Source organism: Microcebus murinus, chromosome 29 (assembly GCF_040939455.1).
Source record: "Microcebus murinus isolate Inina chromosome 29, M.murinus_Inina_mat1.0, whole genome shotgun sequence".
Classification (NCBI taxonomy): domain Eukaryota; kingdom Metazoa; phylum Chordata; class Mammalia; order Primates; family Cheirogaleidae; genus Microcebus; species Microcebus murinus.
The window spans coordinates 6455397-6468060 of NC_134132.1; the positions used below are offsets into that span (position 1 = coordinate 6455397).

Here is a 12664-nt window from a genome sequence, read left to right on the forward strand (position 1 = left end):
TGGGGTTACTAATATATTAGCAGCACCCTGCTTATTAGATAGATAGATAGATAGATAGATAGATAGATAGATAGACAGACAGACAGACAGACAGACAGACAGACAGACAGACAGACAGGATCCCTTCCATCCACGGTGGGAGTTAGCAGCAGTGTTTTTAAGTGAAATATGAGAACAACATTACAATTTCCAAATTCAATTTCAATAACTACATTAACATGACAAGGTTCTCAAGAACTGCCAAAGAAAACAAAAGTGAACTGTTTACCTTGAGTAGCACATTTCAGTGGGGGACTCAAACTCTCAACCACAGCCCACTTCGTGTTTTTATCCATTTCAAACTCTGCCCCACAGCAGAAGGTTTTCCCCAGCACCCCTGCCTTTTTATTCCAAGGTAATACCTGCCATTTACATTTTGCCTTCTACTAGTGATTCTCAGAACACCATTTTTACAGGAATGGAAAGGCACCAGGAAATTTTGCCAGAAGTCATGTAAGAAAGACTCCAGCTATAGAACAACTGAACCCAGTTCCTGAGTGCTGGGAAAAAAATATATATATATTCTCACTGATAAGAGATAGCCAATTTCAATCTGTTTATATGAGCAAAATTCAGCTGTTCTTTATCAGCATCGTACTGAAATAGAGCTCCCCAATTTGTGAAATAAAAAAAGAAGAACAAGAAAAGTCATATTTTTTCTAAGACAATAGGCAAGTATGCCTTCTTGGGAAGCCCACACACAGTAATGGTAAAGAGTCCATTTCCTACAAATTTCCTATTCAAATATTTAAAAGTCGTTGGGGTGAAGTCTCATTAAGAAAGATTGAAATGGTCCATTATTATAGACAGAGAGGACCTTTCTGGGTATTGACTATAAAACACTAAGTGCAAAGTCAAGAGCCAAAGGAGAATGTTAAACTTGCAAGTTTTTCTCTTCCAGAAGGTAAAAACATTATTTCAGACAGTATGACTCATTATTTTTTCATTTTTAATACTTTCATGTTTTAGATTCATTTGTATTTAAAAAAAAAAAAGATTTTACTTTAAGCATGTGCCACATTGTTATATTTTCCTTTTGCTAATATAAATTAGCAACACTTTACCAAGAAAGAAATTAGAATTGTTCATATAATCATTTATGACACTGAAAATGTATTGTACTTAATGGTGCTACATTATTTGCTCAGGTGATCTTCATTAAAACCTTGCAGGACTGATATACCCACTTTACAGATGAAGAAACTGAGGCTCAAGATGTAAAATTACTCACACTGAATTCCAAAGGTCATTATCTCACACTTCCTTAAGAAACAACAGTGCACTCATATCCCATTGGCAAAATGCACCAAAATATACAAAATCTGACTTAGCAACTGACCTAATTAATTTTCAAAAGACTTCCAGCAAGCTATCTTTAGTAATTCACCTACTCAAAAGTTGACAGACAAAATGGAACGTGAGCAAAGAATCTAATATATTTCTCCCACTAGCCCTAAACAAATCCTTTTTGGTCTTTTAAGGTGTAGTTCAAGAATCATCTAAAGTTTCCTTACTCTCCGTATTGACAGAAATTACTTCTTTACTGGGTTAGAGAATTTATTTAACCACTAATTACAACTAAAAATAGACTCAGAGATTATCCTTTTCTTTTTGTCCTCAGCTCTAACTACAGCACCTGGTATATATGTTCAATAAATAAATCCTTGTGTTCAACAAGTGCTTGTTAAGAGTAAACATGTGGAAAGAAAATAGCCCGACTATAATAAAATCTCATCTCATCTAATTGTAAACACAAGTCAAACCTTGTATTAAAAGTGCCTTCAACTTTAACATGTATGTGAATCACGTGGTGGTCTTAATAAAATGTAGGCTCAGAGTCACTAGGTCTGGGGTGGGACATGAGCTTCTGCATCCCAGCAAGCTCTTGGGTAATGAAACTGCTCTTGGTTCCCAGACCAACCATCCTTTGGGTAGCAACAACTTAACTCACTAGGCTAAGGCATCCCAGATTTGGTGAGTTGTTCCAAAAGCCATCTGTTCCTCTTGGAGGTTTAACATCCATTTAGACCTGGCACCAAACCTGAAAGTTATTAAACCTAATAACTAAGAGCCATTATGTGTTTATCTGAATTTCCCTAAATGAGACATAAGCTTTTCTGAAAAGGACCATTCTTAAGGCTGTTTGTATTACTATATTCCGTACCACAAGGCAGGACAACACTTTATATGGAGGAAGGACGCCACGCATTATTAAAGAAACAATTAAGTTACCTTCAGGGTAAAAGCTATCACTGGTTTGTCTATTTCTTTGTCATAAGCCATGAGATGGTGCTTCCAACAAAGCAAAGTCTCAGTAAATAAATGCTGAATGAATGAATGAATGAATGAATGAATGAATGAATGAATGAATGAATGAATGAACAGGTAAAACATTCTTTGTAAATCATCAGGTTCTTAACATCCTGATCAATGCCAATTTGTAGCACTGGATCAAAATTCTAATTCATCTCGTAATCCCTAGATTATCTATGAATCTGCAATGATGTAGGGGTCATATAAGTGACCTTTTTTGCTATTCTATTTCTGAATGTTACTTTCTTCTTTCCAAATGCTACATACAGTTTCATTCCAACATTTCCTTTTTGTTGTGCCAGAAGTAAGATTTGTGGCTGCTATTGTTTTGTTTTAAGCTCCAGGTTACTGCCACTTCAAACACCCCTGGTACCAAAAAGAGCATTGTGAACCATATAATGGAAACCACTACAATAATTCCCACTTATGTTTTAAGTATCTTAGTACAAAAAAAAAATTACCAAACTGGGATGACTAAATAAAGCTTTACATTTATTTCCTAAATGTACCTTTTTAACAGGCTGTCAGAATCCAAGAGTATTTAACTGCAGAAAATGTATTTCATAATATTCCAAAGAGGATGTGATTATTTCATTGAACCATACTTTATTGCTTTAGCTCTCCACATTTCAGTAATAAGGTGTAAGTGGTGTCTATAGCTTAAAGTGCTTATGTTACCAAACAAGTTATTCAGTGTTTAGTGTAACAAGCAAGTATTAAGCACCTACTGCATACAATGCATGCATTAGGGTGTTCTGAGGGATACAAAGATGAATATCCCCAACAAAGCTCTGACAAAATTCAGACAACAAAACTGCATCGAAACACTAGAAAAGGGTAAGAACTGTTGTTCAATTATTACCCTTCAAACTAAATTTTAAAATAAATTAAGTTGTAGGGGCGCATACCGGTCTTAAAAAAAATGCAATATTTGTCTTCTCCTTTGAACACTTTTGCTGTGGACTGAACTGTGTTTTTTTCCAACCAAATTCGTATGTTGAAGCCCTAACCCCCAATGTGAGGATGCCTGGAGAAGGAGTCGTTGGGAGGTAAGTTTAAGATGAGGTCATGGGGATGGGGCCCCCATGATGGGATTAGTGCCCTTCAAAGAGGAGACAACACAGAACATGAGCTGTCTCATGTGACAAGAAGGTGCAAGTCTGCCAGCCAGGAAGACAGGCTTCACCAGAACCCAGCTACGTTGGCGCCCTGATTTAGAACTTCCAGCTTCTAGAACCGTGAAAAAAAAAATGTATTTCTGTTATTTAAGTTATTCAGTCTACAGTATTGTGTTCTGGCAGCCCAAGACGACTAACACAACTTCTCTCATTGACTTTCATACTCTCATTCCAGATCCCAATAATGCTCATCTATTAATCATTTAAGCTGCCATAAATGTGTTCAGTTATGATATAGTAAGAGATTTGGAAGTGGCGTTAGTAAATAAATATTCATTCTTCAATTGCCAATTGTTCAAAAAAAGCGCAAGGGAGAGGGAATTCTGCATTTATTTTTTAACTAGGAACTCAGAAAGCAGCTTTGGGTGGGGGCTTGGTTACCTCATTAGCAATAAGTGCAGACACGCTGACATTCCCTTACACAAAACCTCTTTCAGCAGCATCGACAGAGAGAATGCCTACTGCATGTGTCACGCCTCCCGGGCCCAAGCCTCTAGCACGCTTCTTGTTATATGCAATTAGCTCCATGCCAAGACTTAGTGCGTTTCATAATAAATCCCTTGACTGCATTAACTGTGGGCTTGGCAAACTTGGAAAAGTTCTATTCACGAAGGCAGAAAACAAGCCACAGGACCTACCCCCCCCTCAGCAAAACGCACTTGCTAGATGCCAATGCACTACCCATTCCAACAGCCTGCCATGGCCCCCCTCGCCCCCTTCATCCTCTCTCCCTCCTTTTTGGTGGGGAGGAGGGGACAGAAAAATACAACCTGCCATGCAACAACCATGACTGAAGGCTACAGGAGGATGAAAAAAGGTACAGACAAATTTGGTTTGTTTACTTCTTCCTCCTCCTCCTAAATCTCATTACTAGCTTGTTCCCTTGACCTAACCCCTCCCAAACCACCCACCCCACAAAAACCTAAAGTCACTGCACAGACGAGATCCAGAGTTTACCCCTCACTTAAACAGTAACCATCTGTTGCTTGCAGGAAAACTACGGCTCCTTCTCAGGTTTCCACTTTTGGAACGTGGAGGCCTTGGGACACGATGGCTGTTCTGTTCTGGAAAGTTCCCTGCAGGACAGCAGGAGCCAGGAGAAAAGGGAGGAGGCACAGGAATCGTGAGCTCTTCTTCTGTTCGTATCAGAACAAACAATAAAATCTTTTATTTCCCGTCAGTGACCACTTTTTGCAAAAGAATCAGAACGACAGCACTGCAGAAGAAATACTGCATGAGCTTTCGAGTTGCACAAACCGGTTTCGATCTTAACTTGTTTTCAATTTGCTAATTAGAGCCCCCATTTCTTCATCTGGGAAATGGAGATGGCATAGAGTTGGCACAGGGTTTAGAACGGTTTGGCTCGGAAAATGCCAACCATATACGAGATACTCATTTAATTCTATCATAATTCTAATTATGATATTATTACTGAGAAAGAAACATTTTCATCACAGGCAGATCATGATCAAAATATAGGAAGGCATTGCAGCTGTAGGTGAGGTTAAAGAAGAAAAAAAATATATATATATATATAGGAAGGCAAGAAACAAAACATCATTATTAAAATTCCATTAAGTTTCCTTTGCATAATACATTTGAAACATCACATTTGTAGTATTCATAATAAAAATTCATTAGAAGGAACTCTCTCTTGGGTCCCCACGAGAGACTCCTGGTACTGATACACTGGAAGGACTTTATTACAAATTTCTTTCTGGTTCTTTGAGGCTCCAATATACATTTAAAATAAGAAAAATAAGATTCTGGGAGGCCGAGGAGGGAGGATCACTCAAGGTCAGGAGTTCAAAGCCAGCCTGAGCAAGAGCGAGACCCAGTCTCTACTAAAAATAGAAAGAAATTATAAGTACATGCCTGTAGTCCCAGCTACTCAAGAGGCTGAGGTAGAAGGACTGCCTGAGCCCAGGAGGTTGAGGTTGCTATGAGCTAGGCTGAAGCCACGGCACTCTAGCCCGGGCAACACACAGACTCTGTCTCAAAAAAAAAAATTAATTTTTCAATGTCTAGTAGAGTCTTATCCATATGCACAGTGATTTTAATGACACTGAAATATACATTGAGATATGGTTAGACAAAATATTTTCCAAAGTCAGTAATATTAGGGGAAAATTTTTAACATCTTCTGGAGCAATGAATAACAACAACAAAAATGAGTGATTATTAGAAAAAAGGAATCAAATTTAAATATTAAATAAATCCAAATGTTTTCCATGATGCTTTTCCATTAATACCTTAATCATTTTAGTGTATCCTCATCTTGTTCTACCAGGAAGTATGGGATAGAGCTGAAGAACACAGGATTGGTAACCATATGTGACCAGTTCAAATGCCAGCGCTACCATTTCCTTGCTTGGTTATCTTAGGTTACTTAATCTTTGTCTATGCCTTAGTTTCCTCATCTGTAAAACAAGCTACTAGCAGCAGCTACGCTACCTAAGACTTTTATGAAGAGTGAATGACAGAAGGGGTCCAAAAACATAGCACATGCTCCATCTCTTATTATCATCACCATCTAAATTGTCGTTTTTGGCTTTCCAAATCTGGAAACCGGAAGAAATTCTAAGGGGAAAATGCTTTAGACCTGAATACGCAATGTGAAAACTCTAGACTTCAATAAACTCATTAAAATAGAAAGTAAAGTGCAAACTATAAAAATATTTGATATAATACACAGTCAAAAGGTTGCCCATCATAAATAAGGAGCTCATACTAATGAGTAATAAGCTAAAGCTACAATAGATAAATTGGCAAAAACACATGAACTAGAAACTCACAGAAGGTGCAATACGAATGTCTAATAAGTATATCAGAAGTTAAAAAGGTAGAAGCTGTTAAATGAAATTTATGGGAGAACATTGTCTTGCACTGACAACCAGGTCCACCAGAACAGACAAAAACCAAAATGGAGTCACTCATGCCACATCATCAAACTGAACATTGAAATGGGCCAGTTTTCAAAAGAACAGAGATTCACAACCAATCCAAAGGGGCCCAGCACGCTGAAAACAGCATGATAAGGAAGTCCCCTGGTGTTTTCACTCAAAGTAACTTTGAAACGACCAATCCACTTTTTGTTCCCATTTCTGCTTTTTTCAGCCCTTTTTCGCCCCTACCTACCTCTGTTCAGCTCATGGGAGCACCTTTCCTGAATGTTTAAATGAGATGCTGCCTGATTCCAATACTGCTGATAAAAGCCAATTCAATCTTTACATTTATCGAAATTTGGGGTTTTTTCCACAAGCCTCAGAAGCAATCAAAGAAGAGCATACTAAAGCAATGAAATATATAGGATGTTAAAACAATAAAAAGCCAGTGCCCTCTGCACTCCTGAAACAAATTTAAGTCCTGCGGCATTCCTGAAAGCAATTTCACAATGTGTTTAAAGAGCCTTTAAAAATGTTCCCATCCCTTGACTGAGTTTTTCCACTGTCAGGAATACATACGAGAGATGTGATCTGAAACAATACTCCACAAGATGGTAGAACCATTCAAATTGGTTTTTTTAGAAGACCATTGAACAATACAGACAATATGATTCCAGTTTAAATACACGTACAAACACACAAACACATAGGAAATACGAAAATGCTAACATGGAAGTGGTAAAACTTTTTACCTATTACTACCAAATGCCTCCAATAAGCAGGGATTATTTTCACTAGTATTGCTTTCATTATTCAATTAAATCTATTTCTAGACAACACAGCAAATAAAATGCAATATATTTGACAGCTGATATCTCTGAAAAAATAGATGTGCATTTCTGTTTCTATTTTTCGTGATCTTAGTGTCTTAAGAATGTAGTTCAAAATTTAATTTACAGGCTGAGCCCTTTCCATTGTTCTGGTATAACTTCACAAAGCCGGACGCTGTGTTAGAAGGCTTACATATCATAGGGGGTAGTGGGGCTGTAAGATCCAAATTAATCCTATAGTCCACATTAATCCTAAATTTTACTCCTAAGAAAAGGAATCTATAGGCACCCCTTCCCTCTGCAGGACTTAGTACACAAGCTGAGGCTTTCCCTGCTTTTCTGTCTCATTGTTCTTTTGCGACAGAGTCTCACTCTGTTGCCCAGGCTACAGTGTCATGGCGTCAGCCTCGCTCACAGCAACCTCAAACTCCTGGACTCAGGCGATCCTCCTGCCTCAGCCTCCCAAGTAGCTGCGACTACAGACACGTACCACCATGCCCAGCTAATTTTTTCTATATATATTAGTAGGCCAATTAATTTCTTTCTATTTATAGTAGAGATGGGGGTCTCACTCTTGCTCAGGCTGGTTTCGAACTCCTGAGCTCAAGGGATCCTCCCGCCTCGGCCTCCCAGAGTGCTAGGATTAAAGGTGTGAGCTATCAAACTACACACAGGGCCTCCTGCTTTTCTGATTTACTCCAGTTCAATGACAAGCAGGAAATCCCAACCCTGAAGCAAGTCCCTGACTGCTTCTATACTGCCAGCCCAAGTCCTGATAAGAGGCCCCTCCCCTTTGCAATTGAACTCTGATTCCATCAAGAGCTGAAAGCATGATTCAAAAAGGAAAGTTCTTGATGCCCTGCTCCAGACACCAGACGCTAACCTCTGGAAAGAGACAATACTAGTCGATCAAGATCTATTATTTCTCGCTCATTCCCCAACCATTTCTTCTCATAAAGAAAATTCCATGATTCTGACGCCCATGTCAATGTGGGTTTTTAAGCTTAGTGGCATTATGTAGTGGCCCAACTAAAATTTACCATGTTGAAAATTTAACCTCAAAACACTTAATCCAGGGAAAAAATCACATTGTATTTGCAGTCCCAAAAGGAGTAATAACACTACTTCTAAATATTTCTGCATTCTTAATTAAAATTGTGCTACCATCTTTTAAGATAGTCACTTTTAAGCAAGCAATGAAATATTTTACAAATATGCAAAAATAACTTTCTGAAAACTCTACTAAGTATATTTATAATGTATAAATATACTTAAGTATAAATATACTTCAAGTATAAAAATTTTGATAGAGTTCACTGGAGTAAATTAAAGGTAAATACAGTAAGAAGTGTAACCTTTGTTCTTCCTATGCTTGCTCATGTGTTCTTAGAAAAGATATAAGGAAAACAAAGTACATCTTCTCATCATCATTATGAACCAGTTCACCGTACAATGCTCAAACAGAACAAGTGTCAATCAACTCTTTCATATCACCTTTTCTTGCCTAGTTTCTTCTTGCTGGAAATGAACTGGCTCAATCTCACTGAAGCACTTGGTAAAAAAAAAAAAATTATTCTTTTTTCCGGTGGTTGCATTAAGATTTCACTTATTCATTCTCTAATTATCAAAAACAAAGCAAGCAACTTCTCTAAATTGATTTATAAATTCTCTGACATCCAGATCCTTAAGCGCTGTTAACTCACATTCACTGTCCTTTTTCTGTCCCACGTTGAAAAGATATATGTTCACCTTAGATGTAGATGGTTGTCAATTGAGAGAACTTAGCTCTGAAACCTTTTAAAGACTTCTCATTTCCTTCCTCTAATCCAGCTAGAATTTAGGTAGGGGCCGCCAGGTGGACGGTGCTATCTTTAGCAGCAGAAACAGCAAAAATAAGGGAGCATGCTTTCTGTAGAGTCTATTTTTGTAGAAAACTATAAAAATATAGCAATGAAACAATTACTGATGTCCATGAGCCTTTAAGTAAAAATATAGCATGCAACAAGTTTGAAAATAACACAGTTCAGGCAGGGCACGGTGGCTTACAACTGTAATGCTAGCACTATGGGAAGCCAGGGTGGGAAGATAACTTGAGCTAAGGAGTTAGAGACCAGCCTGAGCAAGAGTGAGACCCCATCTCTACTAAAAATAGATTAGCCAGACCTGGTGGCGTGCACCTGTAGACCCAGCTACTCAGGAGGCTGAGGGAGGAGGATCACTTGAGCCCAGGAGTTTGAGCTTGTTGTGAGCTACAATGATGCCACTGCACTACTCTAGCCAGGGTGACAGAGCAAGATGCTGTCAAGAAGGGAAGGAATGGGGGGACAGGATGGGAGGGGACGGATGGGGAGGGGAAGGGGGAGGGGGAGGAGGAAGGGGAAGGAAGGGGAAGGGGAAGGGGAAGGAAGGGGAAGGGGAAGGGGAAGGGGAAGGGGAAGGGGAAGGGGAAGGGGAAGGGGAAGGGGAAGGGGAAGGGGAAGGGGAAGGGGAAGGGGAAGGGGAAGGGGAAGGGGAAGGGGAAGGGGAAGGGGAAGGGGAAGGGGAAGGGGAAGGGGAAGGGGAAGGGGAAGGGGAAGGGGAAGGGGGAAGAGAAGAGAAGAGAAGAGAAGAGAAGAGAAGAGAAGAGAAGAGAAGAGAAGAGAAGAGAAGAGAAGAGAAGAGAAGAGAAGAGAAGAGAAGAGAAGAGAAGAGAAGAAGAGAGAAAAAGGAAAAGGAGAAAGAAAAAGGAAAAGGAAAGAAAGGAAAAAGAGAAAAGAAGAAAAAGAAAAAGAAAAGGAGAAAAGAGGAAAAAGAAAGGAAAGGAAGACAAGAACAAAAGAAAAGAAAAAGAACAGAACCAAACCCTTGTGTGCAGGTTTTCACACCTCCTTGGTCTCTCCTAAATTCTCCACATAGACTGGGTCTATGACCAGTCATGTTGTGAAAGTGAACTTCACCGTAACATTTTTAGTTCATGTCCCTAAATATTTCATTTTCAAAGAAATATGCTATGATTTCCTCCCACAGAATTTACCATTAACATTGTAATATTTATTAAACGTTCCAAGAAATAAGAAATTATGAAACAATTGCTAGACCATTTTTAAGAAGAAAACTAGAAACTGTGATCAATTACTAATCAAAAGGTGATGATCACATTATGCTTTATTTAATATTATTTTTACCTTTTATTACAACAATTTAAATCTTGAAAAACGCAGGAAGGGGAGGGGAGGGGAGGGAAGAACTGTGGAGATTAAATTGGAGGAGAGTCATTGCGTTGGCATTCTCATAGAAACTATTTTTATGTATTTGTTTTTTAACTAAAAACAAATGAGGTGGTCACAAAATAAGAGATATTTGTGAAATACAGAATTTTACATAAAAGTAGGATTTGGTCAAGAATGTGGGTTTGTAGCTGAAGGTGTGAGTTAATATGTAATAATAAAAATTCTGTTACAGGGTCATTGATTAAATAGTATTATAAGTTCTCAGTATAGCATAGAAGTAAAGATCAGGAGGTTTCAATTTAATTCCAGCTTTATCAGTATTGTGTATATAATCATGGGCAAGTTTCTTAATCTTCCAATGCTTCAGTTTTAACATCTATAAAATGGGAATAGTAACAGAACACTTCCCACAGACTTGTGAAGAATAAAAGCATTCATAACAGTGTCTGCACATTGTAGCGCATTGTAAAAAAAATAGCTACATGGAGTCAAAATGGTTAGAAAAGTCTCCACTCGAACATTCTCGAACATTCACGAACATTCACGAACGAACGTACACAGCAATCTGCTCATAGCTGCAGCCTCTGAAGTCCACATCGTCTGTCTCACATTTGCCCTCTAAATTCGGTGAAGCCAACTAGAACTATCAGCATGAACAGTATAATGGATTGGATTTGCTTGGAAAAGAGCATAATTCTGTAATTTAGTTTGTATTAACTTGAAAAATGTTATCGGGATGGTGTCAGCAATACTGGGGACAAGGTTATTACCGAGTGTGTCAATGTTTGAGGAACAGGTTAAGTGTGTAAACTAACATGGCCAATGAAAGGCACAAGTTACTTTCTCATTATATAACCAATCTACAGCCATTTTGTCATACTGATTTACACCAGTTACCTTATCTTGTGTGTTTTTACTGATAATGAGAGGAACAATTGTACATTTGCTGATAATGAAAGGAACAATTCCATTCATTGTATAAAATATGTTATTTTTCTGTTGACTTCAGCATGCCACAAAGTCAAAATGTCAAAAAGCAATAATGATGTCTACCAAGCATCCCAAACTCTTTAATAATTACTATGACCTTACCTTTATCAGCAAGGCATGAAATGACCTTCCCTTCCTTTCACATCTAAGAAAAAGTAGGTTGAAATCCACCCTGTCAACAAAGAGAAAAAAATATATAAGTTGCTATTTAATCTACTGGCTTGAGAAAAGTTTGGATTGTCACTACCAGTTCAAATGCAGAATCAATGGTAATATATAACTGAATTGAAAAAGAGGTCAGTCTTACTATAGCACCTTAAAGTTCTAACTTTTGAGCTCCTAGCTTACAAATAAGAGAAAATATAATATTCCATATAATCACAGACACTATATGAAGTTTCTCTGATAGCTTTCCAAAAAGAAGCAAATACTAAGTAGACTTACAGTTTTTAAATATTACTCAATGCAAGATGTTTTACTTAAATAAAATGATGGCCACAGACTTTCTGAATAAATATATAAACTAGATTTTCATCTATAACAGTTTTGTAACCAAATTTACTAAAAAATAGAAAGCAAAAATAAATATTTCCATAGCCCTTTGTTAGCATTTATATCACCAATACCCTATTGTACTAAAATGTATAAACTACAATTAGATCTTAATTAGGTATAAAATATGATTTTCTGTATTTTCATATTCTCCATGATTTCCGCATTTTTGAAAACATAAACAAAAGAGACACAAGATAAAGGAGAAAAGAAATATAGCCGTGTGGTCAAATTAAGGTGAAAAATAAGACTATAATAATATTTTTCATTCTAAAAATAAAATTATATATATGATCTAGCAATTCCACTTTTGGGTGTGTAACGAAAAGAATTGAAAGCAAGATCTTGAAGAGACATTTGTACACTCATACTCATAGCAGTATTATTCATAATAGCCAAAAAAATGGAACCAACCCAAATGTCCATCAAAGGATGGATAAACAAAATGTGGAGTGACACACAAACACCCAATGGAATATTATGTAGCCTTAAAAAGAAAGCAATCCTGTCACATGCTATGACATGGATGAACCTTAAGGATGCTAAATGAACCTTATCATGCTAAATGAAAGGATAGCATGATAAGGATGAACCTTATCATGCTAAATGAAACAAGCCAGGCACAGAAAGACAAACGCTGTATGATTCTACTTACATGAGGTATCTAA

The 12664-nt window shown here is 37.6% G+C and overlaps 1 protein-coding gene across 2 annotated transcripts in view; it reads right to left on the bottom strand.

The window, feature by feature from the left end:
- The window catches only part of BMPR1B (bone morphogenetic protein receptor type 1B), a 353247-nt gene that overhangs the window by 239949 nt on the left and 100634 nt on the right, over window positions 1-12664 (bottom strand). For both annotated transcript variants that reach the window (XM_075998762.1, XM_075998763.1), the window contains exon 2: window positions 11547-11616. The gene's annotated coding sequence lies outside the window, so the exon portion shown is untranslated. The remainder of the gene's footprint in view (window positions 1-11546; window positions 11617-12664) is intronic.